Source organism: Lissotriton helveticus, chromosome 11 (assembly GCF_964261635.1).
Source record: "Lissotriton helveticus chromosome 11, aLisHel1.1, whole genome shotgun sequence".
NCBI lineage: Eukaryota > Metazoa > Chordata > Amphibia > Caudata > Salamandridae > Lissotriton > Lissotriton helveticus.
Window position 1 is genome coordinate 838,099,273 of NC_136072.1, and position 19,088 is coordinate 838,118,360.

Here is a 19,088-nt window from a genome sequence, read left to right on the forward strand (position 1 = left end):
ACCAGTCAATCGCACGCACAAGTACGACACGCACACCCCCCAACAAGCCCACGCGAACACCCCCACCCGCCAACGGCCCGTACCAGTCAATCGCATGCACAAGTACGACACGCACCCCCCATAAGCCCACGCGAACACCCCCACCTGCCAACGGCAGGTACCAGTCAAACGCACGCACAAGTACGACACGCACACCCCCCCAACAAGCCCACGCGAACACCCCCACCCGCCAACGGCCCGTACCAGTCAATCGCACGCACAAATACGACACGCACCCCCCCAACAAGCCCACGCGAACACCCCCACCTGCCAACGGCCCGTACAGTCAATCGCACGCACAAGTACGACACACACACCCCCCCCGATCAAGCCTACGCGAACCCCTCACCCACCAACGGCCCGTACAAGTCAACTGCACGTACAAATACGACACGAACAACCCCCTACGCAAACACCCCCACCCGCCAACGGACCGTACCAGTCAATCGCATGCACAAGTACGACACGCACACCCCCCTACGCAAACACCCCCACCCGCCAACGGCCCGTACCAGTCAATCACACGCACAAGTACGACACGCACACCCCCCCAACAAGCCCACGCGAACACCCCCACCCGCCAACGGCCCGTACCAGTCAATCGCACGCACAAGTACGACACGCACACCCCCCTACGCGAACACCCCCACCCGCCAATGGCCCGTACCAGTCAATCGCACGCACAAGTACAACACGCACACCCCCCAACAAGCCCACGCGAACACCCCCACCCGCCAACGGCCCGTACCAGTCAATCGCACACACAAGTACAACACGCACACCCCCCTACGCGAACACCCCCACCCGCCAACGGCCCGTACCAGTCAATCGCACGCACAAGTACGACACGCACACCCCCCCATCAAGCCCATGCGAAAACACCCCCACCCGCCAACGGCCCGTACCAGTCAATCGCACGCACAAGTACGACACGCACCCCCCCAACAAGCCCACGCGAACACCCCCACCCGCCAACGGCCCGTACCAGTCAATCGCACAAGTACGACACACACACTCCCCCGATCAAGCCTACGCGAACCCCTCACCCACCAACGGCCCGTACAAGTCAACTGCACGTACAAGTACGACACGCACACCCCCCTACGCAAACACCCCCACCCGCCAACGGCCCGTACCAGTCAATCGCATGCACAAGTACGACACGCACACCCCCCTACGCGAACACCCCCACCCGCCAACGGCCCGTACCAGTCAATCGCATGCACAAGTACGACACGCACACCCCCCCCAACAAGCCCATGCGAACACCCTCACCCGCCAATGGCCCGTACCAGTCAATCGCACGCACAAGTACGACACGCACACCCCCCCAACAAGCCCACGCGAACACCCCCACCTGCCAACGGCCCGTACCAGTCAATCGCATGCACAAGTACGACACACACACCCCTCCAACAAGCCCACGTGAACACCCCCACCCGCCAACGGCCCGTACCAGTCAATCGCACGCACAAGTACGACACGCACACCCCCCAACAAGCCCACGCGAACACCCCCACCCGCAAACGGCTCGTACCAGTCAATCGCACGCACAAGTACGACATGCACACCCCCCCAACAAGCCCACGCGAACACCCCCACCCGCCAACAGCCCCTCCCAGTCAATCGCACGCACAAGTATGACACGCACACCCCCCTACGCAAACACCCCCACCCGCCAAGGGCCCGTACCAGTCAATCGCACGCACAAGTACGACACGCACACCCCCCTACGCGAACACCCCCACCCGCCAACGGCCCGTACCAGTCAATCACACGCACAAGTATGACACGCACACCCCCCTACGCGAACACCCCCACCCGCCAACGGCCCGTACCAGTCAATCGCACGCACAAGTACGACACGCACAACCCCGACACGAACACCCCCACCCGCCAACGGCCCCTACCAGTCAATCGTACGCACAAATACGACACGCACACCCCCCCAACAAGCCCACGCGAACACCCCCACCCGCCAACGGCCCGTACCAGTCAATCGCACGCACAAGTACGACACACCCCCCCCCAACAAGCCCACGCGAACACCCCCACCCGCCAACGGCAGGTATCAGTCAATCGCACGCACAAGTACGACACGCATACCCCCCCAACAAGCCCACGCGAACACCCCCACCCGCCAACGGCCCGTACCAGTCAATCGCACGCACAAGTACGACACGCACCCCCCGATCAAGCCTACGCGAACCCCCCACCCGCCAACGGCCAATACAAGTCAACTGCACGTACAAGTACGACACGCACACCCCCCTACGCGAACAGCCCCACCGCCAATGGCCCGTACCAGTCAATCACACGCACAAGTATGACACGCACACCCCCCTACGCGAACACCCCCACCTGCCAACGGCCTGTACCAGTCAATCGCACGCACAAGTACGACACGCACACCCCCCTACGCGAACACCCCCTCCCGCCAACGGCCCGTACCAGTCAATCGCACGCACAAGTACAACACGCACACCCCCCAACAAGCCCACGCGAACACCCCCACCCACAAACGGCTCGTACCAGTCAATCGCATGCACAAGTACGACATGCACACCCCCCAACAAGCCCACGCGAACACCCCCACCCGCCAACGGCCCCTCCCAGTCAATCGCACGCACAAGTATGACACGCACACCCCCCTACGCAAACACCCCCACCCGCCAAGGGCTCATACCAGTCAATCGCACGCACAAGTACGACACGCACACCCCCCTACGCGAACACCCCCACCCGCCAACGGCCCGTACCAGTCAATCGCACGCACAAGTACGACACGCACACCCCCCCAACAAGCCCACGCGAACACCCCCACCCGCCAACGGCCCGTACCAGTCAATCGCACGCACAAGTACGACACGCACACCCCCCAACAAGCCCACGCGAACACCTCCACCCGCCAACGGCCCGTACCAGTCAATCGCACGCACAGGTACGACACGCACACCCCCCTACGCGAACACCCCCACCCGCCAACGGCCCGTACCAGTCAATCGCACGCACAAGTACGACACACGCACCCCCCCAACAAGCCCACGCGAACACCCCCACCCTCCAAGGGCCCGTACCAGTCAATCGCACGCACTTGTACGACACGCACACCCCCCTACCCGAACACCCCCACCCGCCAAGGGCCCGTACCAGTCAATCGCACGCACAAGTACGACACGCACACCCCCCTACGCGAACACCCCCACCCGCCAACGGCCTGTACCAGTCAATCGCACGCACAAGTACGACACGCACACCCCCCCAACAAGCCCACGCGAACACCTCCACCCGCCAACGGCCCGTACCAGTCAATCGCATGCACAAGTACGACACCCACACCCCCCCAACAAGCCCACGCGAACTCCTCCAACCGCCAACGGCCCGTACCAGTCAATCGCACACACAAGTTTGACACGCACACCCCCCTACACGAACACCCCCACCTGCCAACGGCCCGTACCAGTCAATTGCACGCACAAGTACGACACGCACACCCCCCAACAAGCCCACGCGAACACCCCCACCCGCCAACGGCCCGTACCAGTCAATCGCACGCACAAGTACGACACGCACACATAATGCCAACACCCAAACCAGCACAAGGACTTTGCCAAAAAGTCGCACAACAACACTGAACATGTCTCCTGTGTACACACCATAGAGAATCAATGTCCTGGTCACAGCCAAACAGAGGTCAACACTAACACCCACCCCATATAACACACACACAACCAATTCAAATTAAGCCACACCCACTATTTGACCAATAAAATGGTCCACACATACAACCCATCATCCTTTGCAACATACCCATTATTGCGAAGAAACAGAGAGCACACCAACAATTGCAGCCACATACCTTCACACATACACCCTATCACATCTACACCCACACCACCCCCTTCACAATCACAACCACACACCCTCATCCATACACACCATCACCCCCTCAATCACCTACACCCCACACCATGACCACACCCAAGAATCCAAAGTTCACTAACCCGGAGAATGAGATACTTACAGATGAAGTAATTGAGTCGAGCCACAGCTGTTTGGCGCATTGGTCAGACAGACCAGCCTGGCTGAAAAAACACGCCTGTGGGAGAGGATCGTTGACCGGGTGTTGGACCCGGCCTCGTGGCGTGGTTCGTGCCTGTCCCGCCACACCCTGCGAGCGTAAGCCTGCACCCTGAAGCCTGGTCGTCTCACCCCCGATAAGCCCGAGCCCCCCGTAACCCACGACCAGGCCCGCCTGTCCCCGTCCCGCTCCCGGCTCCGAGCGCCTAACCTTGCATGCCCCACAAGGCCCGGCAGCCATTTTCCCTTCCCGAGATCCCTGTCTCCCCGGGCCTAGCGTGACCCCGGCCCCAGCGAGACCCAGACTCCAAAGGCGCGCCAGTCCCGGCTGGGGGGTAAGGGCTCCCCGGGTGTGATAAGCCAGGCAGTTTAGATGGCACCTCCGGCCTCCCCTGAGAGACTGGTATCTGTCACACCTTCGGCTCTCCCCTGTGGGCCAGTTTCGATCGCACCTTTGGCCTCCCTGAGTGCTGGCTCCAGACCTGCTGGGCGTCTGGGAATTCCCGGACTCATTTCTCAAAGGATCAAAGAGCCAACCGCCGGACCTCGCCAACGACCAGCCCCCAGGGCTTGAACCTGCCATCATCCGAGCCCTGCTGACGCGGTCGCGGCTCCTCACGAACTTCTCCAGATCGAGCCCTGCTGACCTCGTCGCGGCTCGAGGAGTACTCTGGTCCGGCTGGACCATCGAGACCACCATCCCGACCGGGCCGACTCGACGTGAGTGAAGCAGCCAGTACGACCACCATCTTCCGTATCCCCCGGCTCGAGGATTGAGAGCTGTGCGCTGGATACGCCCCGTACCGGCCCAGAGACTAGAAGACTGTCCCGCTTCCCCCCTTCCGAACCCTCCAAGACTTTGTGGTCCTTCGAACACTGTGTACATAAGAGTGCTTCCTTCTTTTATCACTTATATAAAGAACTTGTTACTAGAATCCAACGGCGTGGTGTCTGTTCGTAGGTGTGGTGTGAGCTCAGTGTGTACGATCCTAGACTCGAACACCCCCACCCGCCAACGGCCCGTACCAGTCAATCGCATGCACAAGTACGACACGCACACCCCCCCCAACAAGCCCACGCGAACACCCTCACCCGCCAATGGCCCGTACCAGTCAATCGCACGCACAAGTACGACACGCACACCCCCCCAACAAGCCCACGCAAACACCCCCACCCGCCAACAGCCCGTACCAGTCAATCGCATGCACAAGTACGACACACACACCCCTCCAACAAGCCCACGTGAACACCCCCACCCGCCAACGGCCCGTACCAGTCAATCGCACGCACAAGTACGACACGCACACCCCCCAACAAGCCCACGCGAACACCTCCACCCGCCAACGGCCCGTACCAGTCAATCGCATGCACAAGTACGACACGCACACCCCCCTACGCGAACACCCCCACCCGCCAACGGCCCGTACCAGTCAATCGCACGCACAAGTACGACACACACACCCCCCCAACAAGCCCACGCGAACACCCCCACCCTCCAAGGGCCCGTACCAGTCAATCGCACGCACTTGTACGACACGCACACCCCCCTACGCAAGCACCCCCACCCGCCAAGGGCCCGTACCAGTCAATCGCACGCACAAGTACGACACGCACACCCCCTACGCGAACACCCCCACCCGCCAACGGCCTGTACCAGTCAATTGCACGCACAAGTACGACACGCACACCCCCCCAACAAGCCCACGCGAACACCTCCACCCGCCAACAGCCCGTACCAGTCAATCGCACGCACAAGTACGACACGCACACCCCCCCAACAAGCCCACGCGAACACCTCCAACCGCCAACGGCCCGTACCAGTCAATCGCACGCACAAGTTCGACACGCACACCCCCCTACACGAACACCCCTACCTGCCAACGGCCCGTACCAGTCAATCGCACGCACAAGTACGACACGCACACATAATGCCAACACCCAAACCAGCACAAGGACTTTGCAAAAAAGTCGCACAACAACACTGAACATGTCTCCTGTGTACACACCATAGAGAATCAATGTCCTGGTCACAGCCAAACAGAGGTCAACACTAACACCCACCCCATATAACACACACACAACCAATTCAAATTAAGCCACACCCACTATTTGACCAATAAAATGGTCCACACATACAACCCATCATCCTTTGCAACATACCCATTATTGTGAAGAAACAGAGAGCACACCAACAATTGCAGCCACATACCTTCACACATACACCCTATCACATCTACACCCACACCACCCCCTTCACAATCACAACCACACACCCTCATCCATACACACCATCACCCCCTCAATCACCTACACCCCACACCATGACCACACCCAAGAATCCAAAGTTCACTAACCCGGAGAATGAGATACTTACAGATGAAGTCATTGAGTCGAGCCACAGCTGTTTGGCGCATTGGTCAGACAGACCAGCCTGGCTGAAAAAACACGCCTGTGGGAGAGGATCGTTGACCGGGTGTTGGACCCGGCCTCGTGGCGTGGTTCGCGCCTGTCCCGCCACACCCTGCGAGCGTAAGCCTGCACCCTGAAGCCTGGTCGTCTCACCCCCGATAAGCCCGAGCCCCCCGTAACCCACGACCAGGCCCGCCTGTCCCCGTCCCGCTCCCGGCTCCGAGCGCCTAACCTCGCATGCCCCACAAGGCCCGGCAGCCATTTTCCCTTCCCGAGATCCCTGTCTCCCCGGGCCTAGCGTGACCCCGGCCCCAGCGAGACCCAGACTCCAAAGGCGCGCCAGTCCCGGCTGGGGGGTAAGGGCTCCCCGGGTGTGATAAGCCAGGCAGTTTAGATGGCACCTCCGGCCTCCCCTGAGAGACTGGTATCTGTCACACCTTCGGCTCTCCCCTGTGGGCCAGTTTCGATCGCACCTTTGGCCTCCCTGAGTGCTGGCTCCAGACCTGCTGGGCGTCTGGGAATTCCCGGACCCATTTCTCAAAGGATCAAAGAGCCAACCGCCGGACCTCGCCAACGACCAGCCCCCAGGGCTTGAACCTGCCATCATCTGAGCCCTGCTGACGCGGTCGCGGCTCCTCACAAACTTCTCCAGATCGAGCCCTGCTGACCTCGTCGCGGCTCGAGGAGTACTCTGGTCCGGCTGGACCATCGAGACCACCATCCCGACCGGGCCGACTCGACGTGAGTGAAGCAGCCAGTACGACCACCATCTTCCGTATCCCCCGGCTCGAGGATTGAGAGCTGTGCGCTGGATACGCCCCGTACCGGCCCAGAGACTAGAAGACTGTCCCGCTTCCCCCCTTCCGAACCCTCCAAGACTTTGTGGTCCTTCGAACACTGTGTACATAAGAGTGCTTCCTTCTTTTATCACTTATATAAAGAACTTGTTATTAGAATCCAACGGCGTGGTGTCTGTTCGTAGGTGTGGTGTGAGCTCAGTGTGTACGATCCTAGACTCGAAGTCCTCCCCGGTGAGGACCTCACCTCAAGACTCGGCAAGATCTGTAGGAGAGGTGGATCTTGGGGTGACCGGGTGAACATAACCTGGCCCTCGGAGATTTCCCCCTCTAACATTGGTGGCAGCGTCGCGATAAGAACCTACGTCTAGGGATCGTACAGTACTGACACACTACCCGAACAAAGAAAAACAACCATGAGCATCACGGAAGACGAGACTACCTTCCGGGTGGAGCTCCTGAAGGACTATACGCACCGACAAATGAAGCAATTCTGCAAAGATCTCCACATCCCGACAACGGGATTAAACACCAAAGAAGACTTTCATCAAGCCCTGACCGCCTGGGTGGAGGCCGGAGCACAACCTCCAGCACCGACAGAAGCCGGTGGAGAGGGAAGACCCCTGACCGAAACCCACGCCCCAGAGCAAGAAAGAGCAGAGTCCCCGACGCGGACTCACAGCATGGAGAAAGGTCTGTCTCGAGAGGAGATGACCGACCGAGAACGCAACCGAAACCACGAGCTGGAACTAGCCCGTCTGAAAATGGAAGGAGAACTCAAACTGGCCGAGAAAAAGCTAGCCATCGAGCAGCTGCGGCTGCAAGGAGAACTGGAGGAGAAGAAACTCCAGAGAGAACACGAAGGGAAAAGACTCCAGCTGGAGCACGAGCGCAGCATGAAGGAGATCGAACTAAAGGCCCGGACCGAAGACAACAGAACATCGGCAACCCGAGAGTCCGTTCCCCCGGTGGAACCCAAGGTCCATATTCCCAAGGATGTGGTCAAAGAATATTATAAGAACGATGATATCCAGCAATGGTTCAAGGCCTACGAGGTCGCCATGACCTCTCACCGAGTTCCGCAGAAAGATTGGGGAGCCGGGCTGTGGGGTCGATTCTTGAGTGAAGGGAGAGACACCCTACTCGACCTACCGTCTGCCGAACAGACCTCCTACAGCCACATGAAAGAAGCCCTCCTCACAAGGTACGGTCTCACCCCTGAAATGTACCGCCAACGCTTCAGAGAATGCAAGAAGATCCCCGGCACCACGTGGGTAGAATATGTCAACTTCTACAGCCGGGCCCTGGAAGGGTGGATCAAGGGCAGCAAGGTGTCCACCTTCGAGGGACTCATTGACCTTATTGCCTACGAACATTTGTCTCTGAGCTGCTTTGTGGAACTCCGACAGCACCTCCTGGACAGCAAGTTGGCTGACCCCCGGAAGCTGGCCGTCGAGGCCGATCGCTGTTTGAGCACCCGAGTCCCCCTGGGGCCCGGGGGAGACTCTGGCCGAAACGAACAAGGACCATCCCGCCCGAGGGGAGGGGGGGGTCAGAATAGACAGAGGGGACCCCAGATAGGGTCCCCACGCAGTCCCCCCAGAAACCAGCCAGGCACCTCACCTCCCACAGCGCGCGCAGGGTTCCCCCCAGCCAAGCCAGGGCCCCGAGTCAGCCAAGCCTGCTTCCATTGCCAGCAACCAGGGCACTATGCCAATGACCCCCGCTGCCCTTTATTTAAGAAGCCTGCCGCTGCAGGGCCTCCAGTGCGCCACATCACCTCAGTAGCCCTAGAAGAAGAGGGAGAAGAGGAGTTCGAGGGAGCTGACCCCGCAGCTATGATGTTAGTCTCCCTGGGTGATAGGGAGATGGTCCCAGGAGCCCCCCTACCCGACAACACCGAGAAATACCGACAGCAGGTGACTGTCAATGGCCACCACATAGGGGCGCTCCGGGACACCGGGGCCAGTATCACCGCAGTCAAACGCCACCTAGTCACCGAAGCCCAGATTGTTCCCCACATCTCCTGCAGGGTGATCGCAGCTGATAACTCCGTCCGCACCTGCCGGATAGCTCAAGTCCCGTTCGAATGGGGGGGCGCCTCCGCAGAGTTACGAGTGGCGGTCCGCTCAGACATGCCCGTGGACTGCCTGCTCGGCAACGACCTAGAGAGCTCCCCATGGCAGCGGGTTGAGAAAAGGACCCACCTGGAGATGGTGGGCCTGCCTGAATGGGCCTGTGTGAACACCCGGTCGATGACCGCCCGAGGGGCAACTCCAGAGGCAGCACCGGCTACCCCCGAGGACCCCCGAGGTCCCTGAATCCTCTGAGGCCCCTGAGCTGTTCCCTGGGGAGAGCTTCCCCCCCGACGCAGGTCCCCTCGGTCCTGGCGTCGAACCGACCCCGAGCTTGGACGACCTTCCTGAGCTGGCCCAGTGGCGCCAGGAAGGAGGACCGTCCCGAGAAGAATTTTGCCTAGAACAGACCTCCTGTCCATCCTTAGTCGGGCCGCGGCAGCAGGCCGCCGCCCAGGCCGCCGGTGACCAGTCTGGCTCCCACTTTGTCTATTGGGAAAATGGCCTCTTGTACAGTGAACAAAAGTCTGCCGAGCTAGGGTCGGCCCGAGTGCTGGTGGTACCCCTACGCTTCCGCGGCTTCCTCCTGAACCTGGCCCATGATGTGCCCCTGGCGGGACACTTGGGTCAAGACAAAACGTATCACCGCCTAGTCACACACTTCTACTGGCCGGGCATGCGCTCCGATGTGGAGGCCCACTGCAAGTCCTGCCCCACGTGTCAGTCTAGTGGAAAGAGCGGCGGGAGGCGCAAGGCCCCCCTCCAACCCTTCCCCGTGGTCAGTACCCCCTTTGAAAGGGTGGGAATCGACATTGTGGGCCCCCTCGACCCCCGGACCTCCTTGGTCCACCGCTTTTCCTTGTCCTGGTGGACCATGCCACCCGCTACCCCGAAGCCATTCCCCTCCGAACGGTGACGGCCCCCGTAGTGGGGCGGGCCCTCATGGGGATCTTCTCACGGGTGGGATTCCCCCGAGAAGTCGTCAGCGACCGAGGGACCAACTTCATCTCGAAATACATGAAGTCCCTCTGGCAACAATGTGGGGTGACGTACAAATTCACCACCCCATATCGCCCCCAGGGTAACGGTCTGGTAGAACGATTCAACCGGACCCTCAAGGGAATGATCATGGGTCTCGAAGAGCCCCTGAGGCGTAAGTGGGACGTCCTCCTTCCCTGTCTCCTCTTCGCATACCGCGAAGTCCCCCAGAAGTCCCTGGGGTTCAGCCCCTTCGAGCTCCTCTACGGGCACCCCGTCAGGGGACCCCTCAGCCTGGTCAAGGAAGGTTGGGAGACGACGGCCCCAGAGCCCCCTCCGGATGTGTTCCGATACATTGTGGCCCTCCGGAACCAGACTAGTAAGTTCAGAGAACTGGCCGAGGCCAACCTCGAGGCCAGTCAGGAAGAGATGAAACGGTGGTACGACCAGAATGCCACTCTGGTCGAGTTTCAACCCGGACAGCAGGTCTAGGTGATGGCCCCCGTGGAGCCCTGTGCCCTGCAAGACAAGTGGACAGGGCCCTTCAAGGTGGTAGAGCGCAAGAGTCAGGTGACCTACCTCATCGATGTAGAGTCCCCCAGGAACCCCTTGCGGGTCCTTCACGTGAACCGCCTCAAGCCCCACTTCGCCCGGTCCGAGTTGAGCTTGCTCCTCGCCACGGACGACGGGGAAGAAGAAGAAACGGAGCCTCTCCCCGATCTCCTGTGCACCAGAGAGAAAGACAGGTCCGTAGAGGGGGTGAGTCTCTCCTCCTCCCTCTCTCCCGAGCAGCGCGAGGATTGTCGCCAGTTACTGGGACAGTTCTCGGACCTCTTCTCCCTCACCCCCAGCGTCACCAGCTGGTGCATCCACGACGTGGACACAGGGGACAGTCCCCCGGTACGGCACAGAGCCTACCGCGTCCCCGACCGGGTCCGGGCCTGCATCAAGGCCGAGGTATCAAAGATGCTAGCTCTCGGGGTGGTCGAAGCCTCTGACAGCCCATGGGCTAGCCCCGTGGTCCTGGTTCCGAAGGCAGCCGCTCCCGGTGCTGTTCCAGAGCTGAGGTTCTGCGTCGACTACCGCGGACTCAACGCAGTCACCAGAACCGATGCTCATCCCATCCCCCGAGCAGACGAACTGATTGATCGCCTCGGGGCTGCTCGCTTCCTCAGTACCTTCGACCTGACCAGCGGATACTGGCAGATCGCCCTCACCGAAGGGGCCCGAGAGAGGTCCGCCTTTTCCACCCCGGATGGTCACTACCATTTCCCAGTGATGCCCTTCGGAATGAAGAACGCCCCCGCCACCTTCCAGAGGCTGGTGAACCAGGTACTGGCTGGGTTGGAAGAGTTCAGCGCTGCATATCTGGACGATATCGCAGTCTACAGTTCCCACTGGCCCGAGCACCTCCAGCACCTCTGGGCGGTGCTGACCGCCCTGAGAAGGGCTGGTCTCACCATTAGGGCAAGCAAGTGCCAGATCGGACAAGGGTCCGTAATCTACCTCAGGCACCAGGTCGGAAGCGGCCTCGTAGCCCCCCTCCAGCCCAAGATCGATGCAATCGTGGCCTGGGAGGCCCCCACGACCCAGACGGAAGTGCGGGCGTTCCTAGGACTCACGGGGTACTACCGGAGATTTATCAAGGGGTACGGCAGCATTGTGACCCCCCTCACGGAGTTAACCTCCAAAAATCAGCCGAAAAAGGTCAGCTGGACCCCCGCCTGCCAAGAGGCGTTCGAAACCTTGAAAGATGCCATGTGTACCGCCCCAGTCCTACAAGCCCCCGACTATTCCCGAGAGTTTGTAGTCCAGACGGACGCGTCCGAGCATGGCATCGGAGCAGTTCTATCCCAAGTGAACGAGAACGGCCTGGATCAGCCAGTGGCGTTTATCAGCCGGAGGCTACTCCCTCGAGAACAAAGGTGGAGCACCATCGAGCGGGAAGCCTTCGCGGTGGTTTGGGCCCTGAAGAAGCTGAGGCCCTACCTGTTCGGTATTCACTTCCGGGTTCAAACCGACCACCGACCTCTCCGGTGGCTAATGCAGATGAGAGGGGAGAATCCCAAATTGCTGCGCTGGTCCATCTCCCTCCAGGGGATGGACTTTACTGTTGAGCACCGGCCTGGTGTTGACCACGCCAATGCAGACGGCCTGTCCCGATTCTTCCGCCTCAGCGAAGAGAACCCCCAAGAGGATGGGTAGTTCTCCCCGCCTTCAGCTGGGGGGGACGCGTGTTGGACCCGGCCTCATGGTGTGGTTCGCGCCTGTCCCGCCACACCCTGCAAGCGTAAGCCTGCACCCTGAAGCCTGGTCGTCTCACCCCCGATAAGCCCGAGCCCCCCATAACCCACGACCAGGCCCGCCTGTCCCCGTCCCGCTCCCGGCTCCGAGCGCCTAACCTTGCATGCCCCACAAGGCCCGGCAGCCATTTTCCCTTCCCGAGATCCCTGTCTCCCCGGGCCTAGCGTGACCCCGGCCCCAGCGAGACCCAGACTCCAAAGGCGCGCCAGTCCCGGCTGGGGGGTAAGGGCTCCCCGGGTGTGATAAGCCAGGCAGTTTCGATGGCACCTCCGGCCTCCCCTGAGAGACTGGTATCTGTCACACCTTTGGCCCTCCCCTGTGGGCCAGTTTCGATCGCACCTTTGGCCTCCTGAGTGCTGGCTCCAGACCTGATGGGCGTCTGGGAATTCCCGGACCCATTTCTCAAAGGATCAAAGAGCCAACCTCCGGACCTCGCCAACGACCAGCCCCCAGGGCTTGAGACCTCGCCTGCAGGTCCGGACATCAAAGAGCCCCTGGAGTATATCTGGGCCCGCCCGACAACTAGCGGGCAGTTGTATCTTAGACCTGAAGCCTGTGATCTGATCACGGCTGAACCTAAGAAGAACTCATCTGGAACCTCGGAGCCCTGCTGACGCTGTCGCGGCTCAAGCTGATCTGAACCATCGGAGCCCTGCTGACGCTGTCGCGGCTCAAGCTGAACTCGTATCCATCGGAGCCCTGCTGACGCTGTCGCGGCTCAAGCTGAACTGTATCCATCGGAGCCCTGCTGACGCTGTCGCGGCTCAAGCTGAACTGTATCCATCGGAGCCCTGCTGACGCTGTCGCGGCTCAAGTTGAACTATAACCATCGGAGCCCTGCTGACGCTGCGCGGCTCAACCTCCTAAGACCACCGGAGCCCTGCTGACGCTGTCGCGGCTCAGGCTTGAACCTGCCATCATCCGAGCCCTGCTGACGCGGTCGCGGCTCCTCACGAACTTCTCCAGATCGAGCCCTGCTGACCTCGTCGCGGCTCTAGGAGTACTCTTGTCCGGCTGGACCATCGAGACCCCAGGCCCGACCGGGCCGACTCGACGTGAGTGAAGCAGCAGTCTGACCACCATCTTCCGTATCCCCCGGCTCGAGGATTGAGAGCTGTGCGCTGGATACGCCCAGTACCAGCCCAGAGACTAAAAGACTGTCCCGCTTCCCCCCTTCCGAACCCTCCAAGACTTTGTGGTCCTTCGAACACTGTGTACATAAGAGTGCTTCTCTTCTTATCACTTATATAAAGAACTTGTTACTAGAATCCAACGGCGTGTGTCTGTTCGTAGGTGTGGTGTGAGCTCAGTGTGTACGATCCTAGACTCGAAGTCCTCCCCGGTGAGGACCTCACCATAAGACTCGGCAAGATCTGTAGGAGGTGGATCTTGGGTGACCGGGTGAACATAACCTGGCCCTCGGAGATTGCCCCCTCTAACACCGGGTCAATGCTGTTGCACCCATCAGGCGCACCAGGGGGAATGCCAGTCCAGGTGGTATGAGCTGCGGAGGATGGTCAAGAAGAAATGGACCAGGACTACGCCTCTGCACACCACACTGGAGGTGGTGTCCCCGCAGACCTCCTGTATACCATCCCTGGGAGGAGAGAGTCATGGCCCTGCTGCCACCGGTGGGAGTACATGAATAGAAGGAGCCGTTGAGTCTGGTGAGTGTACAAAAAATACATGTCACATGGGTGGACTTACAACAGTGCCCAGCAGCATGGGGTGGGTGGCCATGACACAACTAAAAGTGGTTTGTTGCAAGTGGGAGCCACAAAGGGTGGAAGGTGGAGGGTAGGAGGCTGCTCTCATCCCATATGTCCCAGGCCTCACCCAGGCACCATGCCCAATGTACAGGGATAGGGAAATATCACACAAGATAGTAGACCACAGCTCCTAAACAATTTCATGTTGCGGACACACCTTCCAGAGATGCAATATTTTGTGACACAGTAAGGCAGTGTAGCAAGCGAGCAAGCACAAACAACCTGTCTCCATCCCTGTCGCCCTCTCCCACAGTCGCCCTCTCCCACGGTCGCCCTCTCCCTCTGTCGCCCTCTCCTCTGTCGCCCTCTCCCACTGTCACCCTCTCCCACTGTCGCCCTCTCCCTCTGTCGCCCTCTCCCTCTGTCGCCCTCTCCCATGCCCCGCCTCTCCCACTGTCGCCCTCTCCCTCTGTCGCCCTCTCCCACTGTCGCCCTCTCCCACTGTCGCCCTCTCCCACTGTTGCCCTCTCCCTCTGTCGCCCTCTCCCACTGTCGCCCTCTCCCTCTGTCGCCCTCTCCCTCTGTTGCCCTCTCCCACTGTCGCCCTCTCCCTCTGTCGCCCTCTCCCTCTGTCGCCCTCTCCCTCTGTCGCCCTCTCCCACTGTCGCCCTCTCCCTCTGTCACCCTCTCCCACTGTCGCCCTCTCCTCTGTCGCCCTCTCCCTCTGTCGCCCTCTCCCACTGTCACCCTCTCCCTCTGTCGCCCTCTCCCTCTGTCGCACTCTCCCACTGTCGCCCTCTCCCACTGTCGCCCTCTCCCTCTGTCGCCCTTTCCCACTGTCACCCTCTCCCACAGTCGCCCTCTCCCACTGTCGCCCTCTCCCTCTGTTGCCCTCTCCCACTGTCGCCCTCTCCCTCTGTCGCCCTCTCCCTCTGTCGCCATCTCCCACTGTCGCCCTCTCCCACTGTCGCCCTCTCCCTCTGTCGCCCTCTCCCACTGTCACCCTCTCCCTCTGTCGCCCTCTCCCTCTGTCGCCCTCTCCCACTGTCGCCCTCTCCCACTGTCGCCCTCTCCCTCTGTCGCCCTCTCCCTCTGTCGCCCTCTCCCACTGTCACCCTCTCCCACAGTCGCCCTCTCCCACTGTCGCCCTCTCCCTCTGTTGCCCTCTCCCTCTGTCGCCCTCTCCCACTGTCGCCCTCTCCCACTGTCGCCCTCTCCCACTGTCGCCCTCTCCCACTGTCGCCCTCTCCCACAGTCGCCCTCTCCCACTGTCGCCCTCTCCCTCTGTCGCCCCCTCCCACTGTCTCCCTCTCCCTCTGTCACCCTCTCCCACTGTCGCCCTCTCCCTCTGTCGCCCTCTCCCTCCGTCGCCCTCTCCCACTGTTGCCCTCTCCCTCTGTCGCCCTCACCCTCTGTCGCCCTCTCCCACTGTCGCCCTCTCCCACTGTCGCCCTCTCCCTCTGTCGCCCTCTCCCACTGTCGCCCTCTCCCACAATCGCCCTCTCCCACTGTCGCCCTCTCCCTCTGTCGCCCTCTGCCACTGTCGCCCTCTCCCTCTGGCACCCTCTCCCTCTGTCACCCTCTCCCACTGTCACCCTCTCCCACTGTCGCCCTCTCCCTCTGTTGCCCTCTCCCACTGTCGCCCTCTCCCTCTGTCGCCCTCTCCCTCTGTCGTCCTCTCCCACTGTCGCCCTCTCCCACAGTCGCCCTCTCCCACTGTCGCCCTCTCCCTCTGTCGCCCTCTCCCTCTGTCGCCCTCTCCCACTGTCGCCCTCTCCCACTGTCCCCCTCTCCCACAGTCGCCCTCTCCCACAGCCGCCCTCTCCCACTGTCGCCCTCTCCCACTGTCGCCCTCTCCCTCTGTCACCCTCTCCCACTGTCGCCCTCTCCCACTGTCGCACTCTCTCCCTCTGTCTGCCTGCCTCCCTCTGTATCCATCCCTCAGTGTTCCTCCCTCTGTCACCTCAACGCAGCTCCCTGGGCACACACACAGTTGAACACAAGCACTGCACAGGCCTTACAAACACCATAGAGCACAATGTTTAGGGATGTCTCCTAAGTACCAGCAGTCATCTACTAAGTGCCTGCAACACACCCACCATTTGCAGTCAACACTGTACTGTGTCAGGACACACATCTCGGAAAGCTCTGTAGTACACAATGGGCACAGGTGTAGGCAGCACAAGTCCCTCCTGTGATCACTGCAAACACAAACACCAGGACAAGGTCACACATCCTGTGCATGTACACAAAACCACGAATATGCCAGCATGCTACATCAGGGGGCAGCCAAATCATGAACGATGGACGCTTGTAATTCACACGCAAACTACTAGCATGGCCTGTCATACACCCCCCTTACAGAAACTCATCCCCTGGGGACAGGTATTGGAGTGCAACACTGTCCCAATTGTCATGTACCACAACAAAACACTCACTCATATGAATACGCATACAACTAATACATGCACATTGCAGATGCTCCAGTCCATTGTGCCTCTCAAACAATGCACGTGCCCCATCTCATGAACGTTGTGGATGCACTTAAGTACCAACATGGACATGGGTATTGACAAGGTGATGCGTCTCTGAGAAGTGCCAAGTTAAAAAGCCATGATCTATAACTGTGTGTGTACAGGTCCAGGGGTGTTGGCATTGTTTGGCCATCACGGAACAGCAAAAGACATCCAAAGTAGTAGATGACATGCAAATCAATGATGCTCTGTGTCTTACATCAACATGCTGCATCTGAACTCTGTGCATGCTTGACGCAGACATAAGGATTTACACCGTATCCTGGATGTTGTGTGAACCTGAGCAATGCTTCACACGTGTTGTGCCGGCAAGACAAGATACAGCAATGGCTGTGTCAGTCATTGTCAAGAGAATGGAAGAATAAAAATACCCCAGAGTACATGTCAATTTACTACCACTACATACACAACTGAACAATGTCAACAATGTAAAGCTTGTGGAACTGTGATGCTGATAATGGATAACTAAACAAGATGTTACTTGATAGTGCCTTAACAGTGTCTGTCTCCCACACACAGGGGAACGTGCGGAGCCCCCCCAACCAGGGGGGAGAATGATCCCAGTCCCAGGCTCAGCAGGACCCAGACCCCACCGACAGCGCCGCCCCTCAACGCACTGTGGATGACCCCAGCCAACCTGCCTCCTCTGGTTCCCAAACCCCTGCAGCAACTGTACCAGCTACATCTCAGCCAACCACCGGACCCATTCCCACCACATCCCAGCAGACAGGTCAGAGCCCTGCCCATGATCCACAAGAGAGCCAGTCTGAAAATGAGGGACACCCTTTGTCGGGCACCCCTGAAGTTGCTGACGACCTCCACCCTGGCAGCACTCGGGGGCCCGTCGATCGGATGTGCCCACAAGCGCAGGCCGTGTTCGTGTGGGTCAGGGTGGTGGGAGTGGCGGAAGCCGGAGGCGAGATTCTGGCCAGTCAGCTGCAGCACCCGGTATGCCTGAACTCGCTAGCATCCTGGAGGCATACCGGCGGGACACCAGGGAGGTAAGCCAGCTTGCGGAGGCCCTCAACCAGGTGAAACAACAGCAGGCAGAGAAAATAGCCAGGCAAGACCTACATTATGGACGGGTGGAGGCAAGTCAGGCTCAGCTCTTGATGGTGCATCGGGATATTTGCCATACGCTACGTCAGATAGCTGCCAACATGCAGCACCCTCCCTGTGTCACAAGGCCAGCAACATCACGGCAAAGTGCGACACCAGCCACAGGGAGAGAGGAGGAGGAGGAACTCTCTGACGTAGCGCCCCATGCACCATCCATGCCTGCACATGAGGGTCCCCAAAGGAAGGTGGGTCGTCCACGGCGAAGACGTTGAGGGGCAGTGGCCCATGCACATCTCCCAGGACACTGGACCTGGCATATTGCCCCTGAGTGCAACAGCATCCCCTATGAGACTCTCCCACATGGACTTGCTGGTCACAGTCTGCCCAATGATGCCAAGCACTGTGGCCTGGACTCTGTTGACTGAAACTGTAAGGCATCTCATCTCCAGCAGTGAACTTTGGATTCCACCCCTTTCTGTACAGCACCTATTCACGTTTCCTGCACAAGATCACCCAATAAATATTCTAAACCTCATACGCATTTGGTGAGTTATCTTTGAACCACAGCATAAATTGATATGTGTGTGCAATGTATAAAATGCAAGGGTATCCAACAAACAGCAGCCATCCACACACTTGGATCAGAATCTGAGTGAGGACACACATCGGTCAGAAATTCCTAACAACTAGATACATTGATGGAAAGACACACCTGTGTGAGATAGTAAATGCTGGAGGGGGGTTTGGATCCCAAAACTGCTATCACAGGCAGGCCCAGGAGAGTCACTTTGAGGTGTACAGATCAGTGTGACAAAACTAGTAGTCCACGTAGGGAGTACCTACAACTGTGTCCTCAGGTATGTGAGCTATCATCGGCATGATGCAGTACTGTGGATGTGATGAGTGGCGCACAGGACAAGGGTGGCAGGACAGACTGTGGGCAATGGGCTGTAGCACTCTACTCAAGCACACCTGAATAGGTGACCTACCCCTATGTAGCTACAAGTACTATACTACTGTTATGGGAGCAACGCATACAGAACAACTACACACATCTGACAAATACCTACCCCAGAACGGGGAAATCACACCACACCCAAGAGA